Here is a 15,977-nt window from a genome sequence, read left to right on the forward strand (position 1 = left end):
GAGAAGTGAAAAGATGATTTCCTTAATTGCTTTGTTCAAAAGGTTAAATGATTGAGATCTCATTTCTGTGATTAAGTTCACGAAAATATCATTTATAAGGAACTTAGTGGGAGTTAAGGATAAAATACTGATGAGGGGTAAAACGGTAATTTGCACCCAGCTCGTTAGTAAGTCATCGATAGAGGATTGACTGATTGTAATGGTTATAATAATGGATAACGTATTTATGGTTTTGAAAATACGTTCTATGAATTCAAGAGTTCAATTCCAAGTCTATAGTGGAGTCACGAGGAATTAATAAGGTAGTGAAATTATTCGTAAATAAATTCACGGTAACTTGTTGGAGCTTGATTTCATGGATCCATGGTCCCCGCATCACCTTTGAGTAAATCATCTAGAATGTCTCAATTAATTGATTTAATTATCAATTAGGATTTTAAAAGCTGACTAGGTCAATTTTGGAAAATTTACAGAGATATGAGATTTAGAGAATAAAAGAGAATCTTTGGGTAAATTTATTAATATTGATAAATTGGTATCAATATAAATAAATAATATTAAATCAAGTTTCAAATTATAATTAGTTAATTTGAATAAGGATTTAATTAATTAATTAAAAAAAGAAATAAATAAAATGTTTTGAATTTAGGCCCAGTTGGGATTTAAATTCAAAACAAAGAGATTGGGCCCAAGTCCATTTATGGCAGCCCAAGGCTTTTATTTTTGTTTATTATTTTTAATTAATTTAAATTTAAATAAATCCCATTAAGTTGCCTATATAAGGAATATGATATCTAGGGTTTTCTAGAGCAAGTCAGTCTCAGTTGATTTGGGTAAGTGAAAACCTAGACACTCTAATCCTTTCTTAGCCACTCTCTCTTCTTCTTCTCTGCAAGATCTCTATCTCATGTGTTGAGAACCAGCCCACACTAGTTCTAGGTTGATCAAAGGCTTGGGGAGGAAGACTGTGTTGCTGATCTTGTTCAATCTCTTGATAATACTCTGCTACAGAAAGGAATCAAGGGTTAGAGAGATTGAAGGATGGAGTTGTTCCAGTTCCGCTGCGTAATGTAAGTTTTTACTTTACTCTATATTTGTATCAATTTCATAAGAGCATGTTCTAGGAATTTGCATGTTTGTTTGATAATATGTAAATTGCATGAAAATAAATAAAGATCATGCAATGAGTTTTTCCTACAGTTTTCCCACGAAGCGTGTGAGTGAGGACAAAGCACGTTGGAAAGACTCATGCTGGTTTGTAGGACCAGTCGTCATTCCAAGAAGTAGCCATAGTGATGTGGGGCGTTACACAACTTCGCTATCATCCTCAAACTTTCACTCTCATTCTCTTTCCCTGTCATCCCTCAACTTCTCTTTGTGTTGCGATGGATGCTCGATGGAGGTAGATGAATGACTAGGTGAGGAAAATAGATTGTGGGGTAATAATAGAAAGAGGCTAGCTCATTTTATCTGAGTCGAGGTGATGAAGGCTAACTCGAAGGATGCAAATCTAGTATGCTCTAGCAGCAAATCTCAAGCTCTGGTGCCATCAACTCAGACTCAACTTTAGCCACAAAGCTCGACTCCAGGTCCGGTGCCATCGACTTGATAGGCTTCATTTTTTTTTGTTTGGAATGAGAGAATTGATTTTTTTTTTTATTTAGGTTTGAGATATAGAATATGTTTATTATTATTTGGAATGTGAGAATCGACTTCATTTTATTTGGGTTTGAGATATAGGTTATGTTTATTATTGTTTGGAATATGAAAATCAATTTTTTGATATAGGACCTATTTATTATTGTTTGCAAGAATCCATTTTTTGATATGAGTTTGAGATACGAGTTCTAATGTTCATTATTAGGCTTTGTTCTTTTTGGGGTTGGAAAAGACCGTTGGGAGATCTAGGTATGATTTTGTTTATGTTTGAAGGTTGATTTGGATATGGGTTTGTGTTTTGAATGAATCAGATTGCTCTTGGACCAATGAGTTGAAGAAAACAGAGAAAATTCACAAATAGAGAAAAAAAAAGAGAAGTTGAACAAATGGAAAAGACTTAGGTTTTTGGGCAACGAAGAAGAGAGAGGAAATTGAGAAAGTTTTTTATATCTTTTGTGATCGAGTTTTAGATTTAGTTTTTTTTTTTTTGCTTTACTTTTTATACTTTTTTATTTATTAATTAATTGAATTTATTTTAAAAATAATTTTTAAATAAATAATTAAGTATTAATACATGGCCTAATAGAATATGGACGTGCCTCCTTACTGGCACTTAACGAATTTAGGTGGCACTTAACAACTAAAAGTGCTTAGCTGCAACGAAAATGTAACATTTGGGAGTTTTGCCACCAAATTTTTTTGTTGGGAGTATATGTGCAACAAATAAAAAAAAAAAATTGGGGCTATGGGGCTGTTGACGCGGTTCTTTGCCAACAGATAATTAATAAAATAAAGAGCGGGATTAGTGCTAAGTAATGAACTGTAATAGATGAATGATCTTAAAATAAAATAGTGACACGAATACTTTTTTAGGTGGTTCAAAGGTTAAAATCCTTCTAGTCCACCAGCCAATATTATTACTATCTCTCTGATATTCTTTGCAGGGTGTTTCCTTACACAATAGAATCCAACCCCTTGCAACTCCCAGGGTCTCCATATTTATAAGGAGAGGGCACCTGGGGGTTGGCAAGGGAGGTCATCCCGTGACCTTCTTCTTACCCACCATGTCAATTTTGTGACATTCATGATTAATTCCTAAAACTTGATAATGAAGTGTGGTTTAATCAATAGGTAAGGGGGGTAATCGGCCGCACGGCCCAACCCAGTCGTGGGTGCCTGAACACGCACGTTTATGCTGCGTGTCCGAGAATTCGGGGATATATCAGACATGTGATGTCTGATATATGCACGTTTACATTGCGTGGTTGACTTTATAAGGGGTCAGAGGTGCCAACTCAAGCTCGTGCCTCGAGCTTGTTGTATTCTTAGCCCGTGGTGTCCATACTTCTGACCCGACTCCTTAGTTATCTCATTAAGCCTTTGGTTACCTCGAGCTAAAGAGGTAGGACCTGGTGATAGCAGCTCCGGGTACGCGACATCCATGTGGCTGATATAATTATGTCTTTTCTCAGCTCGCTAATAGCCCGTGGATATTTAGGGCGTACATTTTCCCCCCAAGCCCCTGCTCGTGGCATATGACATCATCTGGGGCCACAGTGGGGGCTTTTAGGCTTCTTTGTGGACTCTTCACATTCCGCCCATTACGCTGGTATCGAATACGTGGAGCATCGTGGTTGGTGACGGTACGTCTTCCGAGAACCGCATTAAATGGCCTAGCCTATACTTGGCCGTCGTTTCGCCTTTCGAGTAGTGATCCTCGTATCCTACATCAAGGTGATCCAAAGGCCCTCCTCTTTTGGCCTTTCATGTATATAAAAGGGGTGGCCACCTTTCACATGGGCTACCCGTTCATTTGGAAATTTTCTCATTTCTTCATCTTCTTCTTTCTTCTGAGTCTCAAAAACCCCTTCTTTCTTCCGTTTATTGTTCCCAGCGTTCCAGAAATTCAGGCACGAGAGCTCCTTTGAGACTTTGGCACCAGAAATCCCAGCAGGACTCCAACCCGGATGGCCCTTTCAATCTCACCACAGCAAAATACCCTTGTAAGTCCTCCGCTTGTGCATGCTTTAAGTTTCTTCTTCACTGTTGCTTAGGTAAACTATCTCTGTAATAGCATGCAGTATTTTTCTGGTCTTTTGTTGGTATGATACGCGTAGGTTTTTGTACTAGGGCATCGACCGTAGAAAAAACCATTTAGAGACATGACTCATAGGGTACGCTTTCTGGGGAGATTTTCTGGGTAAAATTTTTGTATGCCTGTTTGAAATAACCAGTTTTTAGGGTGCAAAACCGGGTAGCTTAGGGGACATGCTTCACAGGTGGTTTTGCACTGTTTGCCTACTGAAACTTTCCTTTCAAGGCAAACTTTTATTCTGACCCTCCTGGCACACGGATTCCGAGTAATCGGGGACCCGTTGGGAGCACAGGCGTGTGTTCATAGAACCGCGTGGTCTCACTCTCCACGGGCTGAGATTACCTTAGCCCATGTAAAGGAAACACTTCGTGTTAGATTCTTTCTTATGCTTAGGTCTCCCTTTCTAAATTTTCTTCTTTTGTTCGTTAAGTGACCAGATGGGACCAAAGAAAACTGCATCCAAGAAGAGTGCTGCCAGTTCATCTTCCCAGCAAGCCAACAAGGGGAAGGAGGTGGTCATAGACTCCCCAATCCCCGTCTTCGATCCAGCCGTGGAGCAGGAGCTCGAGGTGGGGCCCGATGCTTTCTTTGAGGCTGAGAGGTTTGCCTCGAAGGTCACCACCCAGGGGAAAGTGAATAAAATATTCCTTTCCCACAACATTGAAATAGGGAGGGGCGCCCTAGATGCCCGACCTCCCCTCGAAGGTGAGTGGAGCTGTGCTCCGCTCGATGAGGAGGACGCCGCTTGGAGCGACGAGCACCTCAAGGCTGGGGCCTTCCTCCCGTTGGACCAGTACTTCGTGGACTTTCTTAATTACGTGAAGCTGGCTCCTTTCTAGCTCCCCCCTAACTCATATCATTTGTTAGCGGGGCTGAAATACTTATTCCTGAAGCAGGAATGGGAGGTCCCCACGCCAGCGAACATCCTCTACTTCTTCTGCCTCAAGGCCAGCCCGGAGCAGTGGGGGCGAGGCAATGGGTTCTACTATCTGACCCGCTTTCCAAATTCGGCTGCGGTCATTGAGTTGCCCAGCCACCCCAACAATTTTAAAGACCAGTTCTTTATATTCACGGGGTTTCGCAACTGCGAACACCACTATTTCAACCGCCCTCGTAAGTATCTTCTACTCTTAGCTCGTAAGTTGATTACTGATTAGCTTCTTTTATTAGTTCCTGACTTAGAAACAATCATGCAGCCATTTTCGCGAGGACGGCTAAGTCTGTGACCCTCGGGGGTCAATACGAGACCTTGGCGGGGCTACCCCCAAGCGAAAAGGACTATCGCCAGCTCCTGTCCGACGAGACGATGCTAGCGTGCAAGCTAATCTCCCCAGGCCATACTTTGCCCTTGAGGAGGCCGCGGGGCCTCCCTCCTATTCACGAGATGGCGCCCATCCCCGAGGAGGAGGCCGCGGGCGAGGAGGAGGACGAGGTGTCTTTCGTGTGGCGGAAGCGGGCTTTGGAGGTTGCCCAGGAAGTGAACGTGGAGAGGGCCCAGTCTGGGGCAGTAGTCGGCCCCTCCAGCCAAGGTAATCCCTATATGTTTAGGGATTTAGATAGGGCCACTACAGACCTAAGGCTTGCTAGATTTAATCCCGACCAAATCGTCCACCGCCACCGAATAGACCCAGATCGCAACATTACTTTACTCCAGTGCATTGACCAGCTCGTGCTGCGTAACAAAATGGGTCGCCCTAGGGGAACGGTAGTAGTAGACAACACCCTAGCCTTTAGGTCGGCCATCTTTGAGGAATATGGGACTAATCTTAGGTCGTGGCCCTCCCTCCTGGAGGGTGTAGTAGCTCCGGGTCTTAGGCAGTACGTAGAAAAGTCTAGTCCCGAGCCAAATTCGGACCCAGAGCCTCTTCCAGCCCGCGAAGTCGTTATCTTAGACTCCCCTGCTGAAGCTCCGGGGCCGGTGGTCGTGATCATAGATTCCTCCTCTAGCTCAGAGGGTAGGATCCATTTCAATACATACTTGAGCTCTGTTTTCCCTTTTATTTTTGTTTTGCATAAATATTTTTACATGTATATTAATGATTTGTCTTTGCTTCGACAGAGGAGATGTCTCAGCCCGGGAACAATGATTTGCGAGCTATGTTCCCTGGAGGGAACCCTTCTTCCGGGGCTTTCGGGCCCATGGTGAAAAAGCTCTGGATGGCGAAGAAGGCCATCGGGACTACCTCCAAGTCCCTTGCAAAGAGGAAAAACCAAGCCCCGGCTGCTCAGGAGAAAGTGCCTTTGCCCCCTCCTGCAATGGAGAAGATGCCCCCGCCCCCTCCGTGAGCTCCCGCTTCTGTTCGGGAAATGGAGGTGCCCCCCGGGACCTTGTCGACCACAACCCCCGAGGTGCGCGTTCCAGTCAACTCCTGGGCCTTATAGAAAATCCACGACGTCTTCAGGGGGACGATCTACAAGACCACGACCTATATGGTGGAACATTGTTACAATGCCTCCACGAGGATCCTGCGAGAGATTGAGACAAGGAGCCCAGAGAACGTGATGGAGTCTTCATTGGGGATGACTCTCACGGTAAGTTGGCCTTGACATTAGTACTCCTTGTTTGTATGCATCATATGTTTTTTTTTTTCTAAGGCAGTTTCCTTATTATCTTTTGGTCTTGCAGGGTGCTTTGGCCCTCCACCGGAGCATATCTCGGTCTAAGGCCAGGATCGAAGAGATCAGGGGCAAGCACCAGGCTGCTCAGCTCGCCCTCGCGACGGCTCAACAACAAGAAAGGGATGCCAAGGCAGTCCTAGCAACTGTGCGAACCGAGCTGGAGGCCTTCCGGACCAAGTTGCAGGAGGCCGAGGCCACCAAGGCCGCCCTAGCCGCTACGAAGACTGAGCTCGAGGAGGCCAGGGCTGCCCGGGCCACACTGGAGGCCGCGAAAGTTGAGGTCGAGGAGGCCAAGGCCGCCTTGGCGGCGGAGAGGGAAACTTTCAGCTCCTTCATGGAGGCTATGCTGTACCACTGATGGGTCTTCAACCTAGATGATGACTTCTCCTTTCTGGGGTCGGACGTGTGGGAGTCCTTCCTGGAGAAGTTCAAAGCTCGCCTTCAGCAAGAGGCGCCCTTCGAGACCGGGGAGACTTCCACAGTTGCCGAGTAGGAGGGCGAGGTGGTGACATCATCAGAGCAGCCTGGCGGGGCATAGGACTTCTCTCTTCTTTTTACCCTTTACACAAAAAAAATTCTTGTAACTTTACATTATGAGGTTTTTTAACCTCGAGACAATTGGTTTTATCAACTTTATTTTTAATTGATTTATATATTTTTGCCACTATCTCATTTCTCATTTATGCATTCTGGTAATAATCTTAGTTTCTGTTGGTGTTGTGATTGACATCTTATGCTTTTCTAAAAAAAAAGACATTCGTTAACCAACTTGAACCAACTTCTAAGAGTTAAGTACTGGTTGCATCCAGGACGTTAATTTGAAAACTGAGTTCGCATTAACCCCTTATTAATATCTCATGCTTTTTAAGAAAAACATCGATCAATCAATTTGAATCAACTTCTAAGTTTTAGGACTTGGTTATATCCAGGACGTTAATTTGAAAACTTAGTTCGCGTTAATCCTTTATTAATATCTCGTGCTTTTTAAGAAAAACATCGATCAATCAATTTGAATTAACTTCTAAGTTTTAGGACCTGGTTATATCCAGGACGTTAATTTTGAAAACTTAGTTCGCGTTAATCCTTTATTAATATCTCGTGCTTTTTAAGAAAAACATCGATCAATCAATTTGAATCAACTTCTAAGTTTTAGGACCTGGTTATATCTAGGATACGACTTAGTTCGCATTAATCCTTTATCAATATCTCGTGCTTTTTAAGAAAAACATCGACCAATCAATTTGAATCAACTTCTAAGTTTTAGGACCTGGTTATATCCAGGATACGACTTAGTTCGCGTTAATCCTTTATCAATATCCCGTGCTTTTTAAAAAAAATATCGATCAATCGATTTGAATTAACTTCTAAGTCTTTAAGATGACCTGGTTATATCCAGGCACCATATGCCCCCCAAGTAATTAGGAAAGGGTCTTTCGTGATTACTTGAGACTACATCCACAAATATACACAATAATGGAAGAAAATTTAATTCTCATTGCTTAATAAACAAAAGATGGCCTTTCTGACTAAGCCTTACAAAGGTATCACTGATAATATTTCTTTAAATGGATGGTGTTCCAAGTTCGTGGGACTGCTTCTCCATTAAGTCGAGCTAACTCGTAGGTTCCTTCCTTTATGACCTTGGTTATTTGATATGGCCCTTCCCAGTTCGGTCCCAATACTCCGTCTTTGGGATCTTTACTGGCTAAGAAGAATCTTCTGAGGACCAGGTCGCCAATGCTAAAGGCACGTTTTCTGACCTTTGAGTTGAAATAACAAGTGATCTTTTGCTGATAATGCGCAAGCTGCAGCTTTGAATCTTCTCATCTTTCATCAATCAGGTCGAGGGACGCGCAGAGCAATTCGTTATTGCGGTCCTGGTCATAGGCCTGGACTCTATGTGAGACTACCTTTACTTCAACAGGAAGGACCGCCTCACTCTCGAAAGCTAGGGAGAAAGGAGTATGACCTGTCGGCGTTTGATGCGAGGTCCGGTACGCCCACAATACCTGGGGGAGCTGTTCTGGCCAGACCCCCTTGGCTTCGTCCAGTCTTTTCTTAAGGCTCTCCTTTAGCGTCTTATTGACGGCCTCGACCTGCCCATTTTCCTGGGGATAGGCCACGGAGGAGAAGCTTTTTACAATGCCATGCCTCTCACAGAATTCGGTGAAGAGGTCGCTGTCGAACTGCGTTCCATTGTCGGATATGATTTTCTTTGGCAGCGCAAACCGGCAGACAATGCTTTTGACCAGGAAGTCGAGGACTCTCTTTGAAGTGATTGTTGCCAAGGGTTCTGCCTCTGCCCACTTGGTGAAGTAGTCGATAGCCACCACCGCATAACGGACTCCTCCCTTTCCAGTAGGTAGGGCGCCAACCAAGTAGATTCCCCAGACCACGAATGGCCACGGGGACGAGATCATCTTCAGCTCGACTGGGGGAGCTCAGGCAACTGTGTCGAAACGCTGGCACTTGTCACATTTCTTGACGTAAGAGATCGAGTCCTTTGACAGAGTGGGCCAGTAATATCCTTGCCTTAAGATCTTCATGGCCAAGCTTTGCCCCCCAGTGTGATCTCCGCAAAAACCCTCGTGCACTTCTTGGAAAATGGTCTTCGCTTTGCCTGGCAAAACACATCGTAGGAGAGGTAGAGAGTGCCCACACCAGTATAATATCCCATCCACCACTGTATACCTTGGAGCCTGGTAAAGTACCCGACTTGCGTCATTACGCTCTTCAAGTAACTTTCCTGCTGTGAAATATTCGAGGATGGGGGTCATCCAGGTCGGTTTGGCGTCGATCATCTCGACCTCCGCCCCAACTTCTTCTATGCTTGGTTTCTCCAAGAACTCTACCGGTACTAACCCCAAAGTCTCTGACTCCCCGGAGGTGGCGAGCTTTGCGAGGGCGTCTGCGTTGGCATTCTGCTCCTGAGGTATCTGTTCGATTGAGCCCTGTTCGAATGCAGACAGCTCGACTTTTACCTTGGCTAGGTAAGCATCCATCTTGGTTCCCCGTGCTTAGTATTCACCTAGCACCTGGTTTACCACGAGCTGGGTATCGCTGTAACATTGGACGGAGCTGGCCTTCAGCTCCTGGGCCACCTAGCTCCTGGGTATCGTATTCAGCCTCGTTGTTGGATGTCTTGAATCCGAATCTCAACGCTGAGTGGAATCTATGTCCTTCTAGGGATATCAAAATGATTCCAACCCTGGATTCGTTCTCGTTAGATGAGCCATCTACGAAGACCTTCCATGAGACCTGGACCGAGGTGGCCTGGGGTGAATCTTCCACAGGATCTTCTCGGAATCTTGTGCATTCTGCCAAAAAATCAGCCAGGGCCTGACTTTTTATTGCACTTCATGGAGTGTACAAAATCTCAAACTGGCTGAGCTCAATAGCCCACTTCAACAGACGTCCCGATGCTTCAGGTTTTTGCAAAACCTGTCTTAAAGGTTGATCGATTATGACATGTATTGAGTGGGACTGGAAATATGGCCTGAGCTTTTAGGAGGCCGTAATGAGACAAAAAGCCATCTTCTCCATCAACGGATATCGAGACTCAGCTCTGAGAAGCCTCTTGTTGATGTAATAGACTGGCTTCTGAACCCGATCTTCTTCTCGGACCTATACGGCACTAGCTGCGTCTTCTGTGACAGCTAGGTAAAGGAAAAGAGGCTCTCCTGCCATTGGTTTGGACAATACGGGCGGCTCGGCTAAATGTGCTTTCTGGTCGAGGAAGGCTTGTTCGCACTCCTCGGTCCATTCGAACTTCTTATTCCTCCGGAGCAGGTTGTAGAATGGCAGGCACTTGTCGGTAGATTTAGAGATAAACCGATTAAGGGCCACCACCCTTCCTATCAAGCCTTGAACGTCTTTTTGCGACCGAGGTGAGGGCAGCTCGAACAATGACCTGATCTTATCAGGGTTTGCCTCGATTCCTCTGGTATTGACAATGAAACCCAGGAACTTCCCTAAGGCGACTCCGAAAGTGCACTTCTATGGGTTAAGCCTCATACCATATTCTCTCAATATCTTAAAGCATTCCTCCAGGTCGGAAACATGGTTATCGACAGTTTTTGACTTGACTAGCATGTTGTCAACGTACACTTCCATGTTCTTTCCGATCTGGTCGGCAAACATCCTGTTTACTAATCTCTGGTACGTAGCTCTGGCGTTCTTCAGCCCGAACGGCATGACCTTGTAACAATAAACGTTAGTTGGGGTCATGAAGCTAGTGTGCTCCTGGTCCGCTGGATTCATGGAGATCTGATTATAGCCCGAGTATGCATCCATAAAGGACATGAGCTCGTGCCCCGCCGTGGCGTCTACCAATTGGTCGATCCTCGGCAAGAGGAAACAGTCTTTGGGGCAAGCTTTGTTCAGATCGGAGAAGTCGATGCAGGTCCGCCATTTCCCGTTGGGCTTCGGGACCAACACAGGATTGGCGACCCAGACTGGGAACTTAGCTTCGCGGATAAAGCTGCACTTTTTGAGCCGGGCTACTTCCTCTTCTAGGGCTTCAGCTCGGGTTGTTCCTAGGCGCCTCTATTTCTGGGACTTCGCAGGCACGCTCCTATCCAAATGGAGGGTGTGCATGATGACACTCGGACTAATTCCCACCATGTACTCATGAGACCATGCGAACACGTCCAGGCTTTCCTGCAGGAACTTAATCAGCTTCGCCTTCCTCTCGCCACATAGGTTTTTCTCGAGCTTTACCATCCGTGACGGATTCTGTGGATCGATATGTACCTCCTCGAGCTCTTCGATAGCTTGGAGCTCGGATTTATCCTCGCCTACCCTAGGGTCAATATCATCACTTAAGATGATATTTTCCCCTTCGGCATTCTGAGGTTTTTCAATCTCAGGATTAGGCAAAGGTTCTTAAGATTCTTCATTTCCACCTTGGACGGTCATCGTTAACTGCCTGGGTTTTAATTTTCCCTTCATGGAAATGCTGTAGCATTCCCTGGCAGCAAGTTGATCGCCACGGACCGTGCATATCCCCGTGGAAGAGGGGAATTTTAGCGCGAGGTGGCGGATGGAGGTAACGGCTTCAAACGCTATAAGTGTAGGTCGACCCAAAATGGCATTGTACACGGCAGAACAATCGATGACCACAAACTCGAGGAGTTTCGAGACTGTCCGAGGTCCCTCTCCTAATGTGATCACTAGCTCGATCGTTCCTATTTCCGCCAATCCTTTATCAAGAGAATCTGTAAAGCATCATGGAGGTGGCTTTCAGCTCGGTGACAGACAAACCCATCTTCTCCAGTGTGGACCGGAACAGTAGGTTTACCGAGCTCCCATTGTCAACCAGCACTCTCCTAATCCTCTAATTAGCGAGCTGCACTGCTACGACCAGGGGGTCATTATGAGGGAACTAGACGTGGCTGGCATCTTCTTCAGTAAATATGATTGGTTGTCTCTCAAATCGTTGCTGCTCAGGGACGAACTCCACTCTGTTATGAGCCTTAAGTTCGTTGACGTATCTCTTTTGGGCACCTCTACTCGTGCGAGCCAAATGGGGACCTCCAGAGATCATGGAGATCTCTCCTCCTATCACAGGAGGAGGGACATCCTGGTCTACCCGAGACCCGGGCTGACTGACCGGGACTTCCGGAGCTGGATGTCCTGCGGGAACTCTATTCCGTGCATACTGAGCCAAGGGTCCGGCTCTGATGAGAGTTTCGATCTCATCCTTCAGGTGTCTACAGTCATCGGTATTGTGGCCAATGTCGTTGTGGAACTGACAAAACTTGGAAGGGTCTTGCTTTCCCTTCTGGTGCTTTAACGACTCCGACTTCTTCCAGGGGAGACGAGCAGAATTTATTAGGAAGATGTTCTCCCTAGAGTGGGTGAGCTCGGTATAAGTTGCGTATACCGGCTTAAATTTTTCTGCGGACTTGTTCTTCTTTGGGCCATGCTAGTTGCCCTCGTCGTTCCCCTTTCTCTTGCCTCCACCAAACTGGTTATTCTGTGTAACGGTCTGGGTCGCTGTCACGACCTCTGTTCCCACTCCAGCGGGCTGTTCAGGGACCTGGCAGGTTCCTGCGGCTGAGGCTTGCGCCTCCTCCAGGTTGATCCATCCCTGGGCCCTATTTAGGAATTCATTTATGGTGTTGACTCCCTTCCTTTGTATCTCATTCCAGAGTCGCCCCCCCCCCCCCCCCCGACGAGGATTCCCGTTCTCGAAGCCATGAGCTTGGAGCTGTCATCTGTGTCTCTGGCCCGAGCAGTGACGTTCGCGAATCTGCTCAGGTAAGCCTTCAGAGGCTCGTCGGGTTGCTGCCTTATTTTTTCCATGGTGTCGGCCTTGACGTGGGCAGCCTGGGAAGCTCGGAATGCTCTCTTAAAGTTAGTAGAGAAGGTTTTCCACGAGCTGATTGACTGTTTCTTACTCTCTTTGAACCATTGTCTGGCCGGCCCAATCAAGGTGGATGGAAATATTAGACACCTCAGCTCGGGACCAATGTTGTGGGCCATCATCAAGGTATTGAACATACCCAGATGATCTGACGGATCCCCGTCTCCGTTGAATTGTGACAAGTGAGGCATACGGAAACCAGGTGGATAGGCCGTTGTTGCTATGCTGGGGACGAAGAGTTCAAGTTCGTCCCCTGAATCATAATTATCTTTTTCTTTTTCCGATAGGAGCTTTCTCATCAGCTCCTCCATCTGAGCAAGACGCTCAAGAGTTTTGTCTTGATTCCCTTGGTTGTTCCGGGGCTGTTCAACAACTCCGAATCCATTGTACGCGTTTGGCGGGTTATTGTCCCTTCTATCCTGAGATAGGTTATACGGGACGTTCCCGCTGCCGCGTACTTCGGACAGGTCTTCCCTTTGGCGAGCGCGGCTGTCGTTTCCCACCGGTTCTCCCCTTTGAGAGTTTAGACGATCTCGGAGGTCTACCCTCGGGGCGGCCTGAGGACTTTGCGCCGAGCTCAAATGTTGGCACAAGTCTCCACCGGAGAGGTCACTTTGACGGCTCCCGGTCCAATAGCTCCCATTCGAGAAGCTTGGAGCCCGCCTCTGGGGATGAGGATCCGGGACTTTTCTGGGCGCTCTGCTACAATTTGACGGTCCAACGGAAGGATGATTTCTCCTACTGCTCCCATGAGCCGGAATGTCTCGGACTGGCTGGGGAGGAGACGGGTATCTTATCTGTGAAGGAGGATGCTTGACTGGGGATTCGATCCTGGTCCCATCAGGGTGGATCAGGTTAGGTCGTGGCTGCTCGGCTCTACCAACCTCCGGGTCCTGTGCTCAGCGGTCTGAGCGGGGCACAGGACGGATGGTTGGGGCGGGCTTTCGCTGTGAGCCCTCCCTAGATCTCCTTTGCGAGCTCCCTCGAGCCCTCCTGGGTGCGCTCGAGGGCGGAAGTGAGCTAAGAGTTGAGGTCAGGACCGATCGGTTGTATAGTTGCTCGGCCCTAGGTAGTTCCTCAAAAGTGGTCTCCTGGCGGTGCGATGTGGGAGTAGAGTTTGATGTCGGGGGTCTGACCAACCGTCTAGGCCTGGATCGATTACCCCGGCGGGACTTATGAGTCTCGCCTTGCCTCTTTCTGACGTTAGCGTCGGTTGTAAGAGGGGGTAGTCAGGCCAAAACCTCTTGAATCTGCTGGTTGGCTTTCGCCAGCTGGCTCCTCAGCTGTGCATTCTCCATTTCTACCGCTGTGTAGAAATCTGGGTTCGGATTGGGTGGCCGGGGAGCCAAACTTTTAGTGTCATCTTGGCCTATTGGCTGCTTGCCCGGCCACTGCTGAACCTCAGGGTTCTGATCATCGGAAATGGCAGCATGATGGGCCTCATGCCCATCACGTTGGTCCGCCTCATTACCATGTCTTGAGCGAGTGATTACCATGGTTGGGTATTTTCGATAACACCAATCTAACAGGCTCTCAATGAAAGCACCAAACTGTTGACGTGGTTCTTCGCCAACAGATAATTAATAGAATAAAGAGCGGGATTAGTGCTAAGTAATGAACCGTAATAGATGAATGATCTTAAAATAAAATGGTGACACGAATACTTTTTTAGGTGGTTCAAAGGTTAAAATCCTTCTTGTCCACCAGCCAATATTATTACTATCTCTCTGATATTCTTTACAGGGTGTTTCCTTACACAATAGAATCCAACCCCTTGCAACTCCGAGGGTCTCCATATTTATAGGGAGAGGGCACCTGAGGGTTGGCAAGGGAGGTCATCCCGTGACCTTCTTACCCATCATGTCAATTTTGTGACATTCATGATTAATTCCTAAAACCTAACAATGAAGTGTGGTCTAATCAATAGGTAAGGGGGGTAATCGGCCGCACGGCCCAACCCAGTCGTGGGTGCCTGAACACACACGTTTATGCTGCATGTCCGAGAATTCAGGGATATATCAGACACGTGATGTCTGATATATGCACGTTTACATTGCGTGGTTGACTTTATAAGGGGTCAGAGGTGCCAACTCAAGCTCGTGCCTCGAGCTTGTTGTATTCTTAGCCCGTGGTGTCCATACTTCTGACCCGACTCCTTAGTTATCTCATTAAGCCTTTGGTTACCTCGAGCTAAAAAGGTAGGACCTGGTGACAGCAGCTCCGGGTACGTGACATCCACGTGGTTGATATAATTATGTCATTTCTTAACTCGCTAATAGCCCGTGGATATTTAGTGCGTACAGCGGCCAACAACCCTTTCATATATTACATAAAATCTAGTTTGTAGTATGATTCTAACCATTCCAATTCAATTTATAAAAGTACTAATTGGACCACATATTTTCATTATTATAACTTTAATTTTGGATTGTTAAATTAAATTTTTTTTTCTCATCAAATTTCAATTTCATCTATTGATATAAAAATTAAAACTAAACTAAATTTTTATTTGTACAAACATATATAATTTTTATTATATTATCTATATATTTATTCTAAGGGAAGCTCAAAGGAGATGATGTGACACTTTAAAATTACTCTAACTCACTTTATCTATTTTCTTATTTTTCTCTCATTTTTTATTCAAAATTTTAAATATAAATATATATATATATTTAAATGACTTAAAATAGACCATAACACAATTAAAGAAATATATTTAAATATATATATATATATAATTGTTGACTGTCTTTTTCGCTATCAACCTTAAAACGAGAGATTAAAGAAATAAATAACAGGAACACAAAGATTTTTACGTGGTTCAAGTTATAAAAAAACCCTAGTCCATGAGTCTCTGGTATTAAGAGGATTGGAAGCTTGTTATGGCAAGTTCCAATGGTGTATTCTCAGGTAACATATAGATTGCTCTGAGTACAAGGTGTTTTCTCTCTAAAAAAACTGACGACTTTACAATGAGACCCCCAACACTATTTATAGAGGCTGGGTCATTAACACTAATCATCAATAATTAATACACATTATTCCCATTATTGGGGGATTAATACCAATTCAATGCATTAGACTGCATTTAATAAAGACCACGGCTCAAGCGAGATCCGCAGGGTCCACTGCACAAAGGTACCTACTTTATGGGGAACATGCCACAGGTACTGTTAGGGTGTGCTGTAAGTACCTCCATGTCAGACGGCGTAGTGGGAGTGTGAATTGTCAAGT

Source organism: Humulus lupulus, chromosome 2 (assembly GCF_963169125.1).
Source record: "Humulus lupulus chromosome 2, drHumLupu1.1, whole genome shotgun sequence".
NCBI classification, from domain to species: Eukaryota; Viridiplantae; Streptophyta; class Magnoliopsida; order Rosales; family Cannabaceae; genus Humulus; species Humulus lupulus.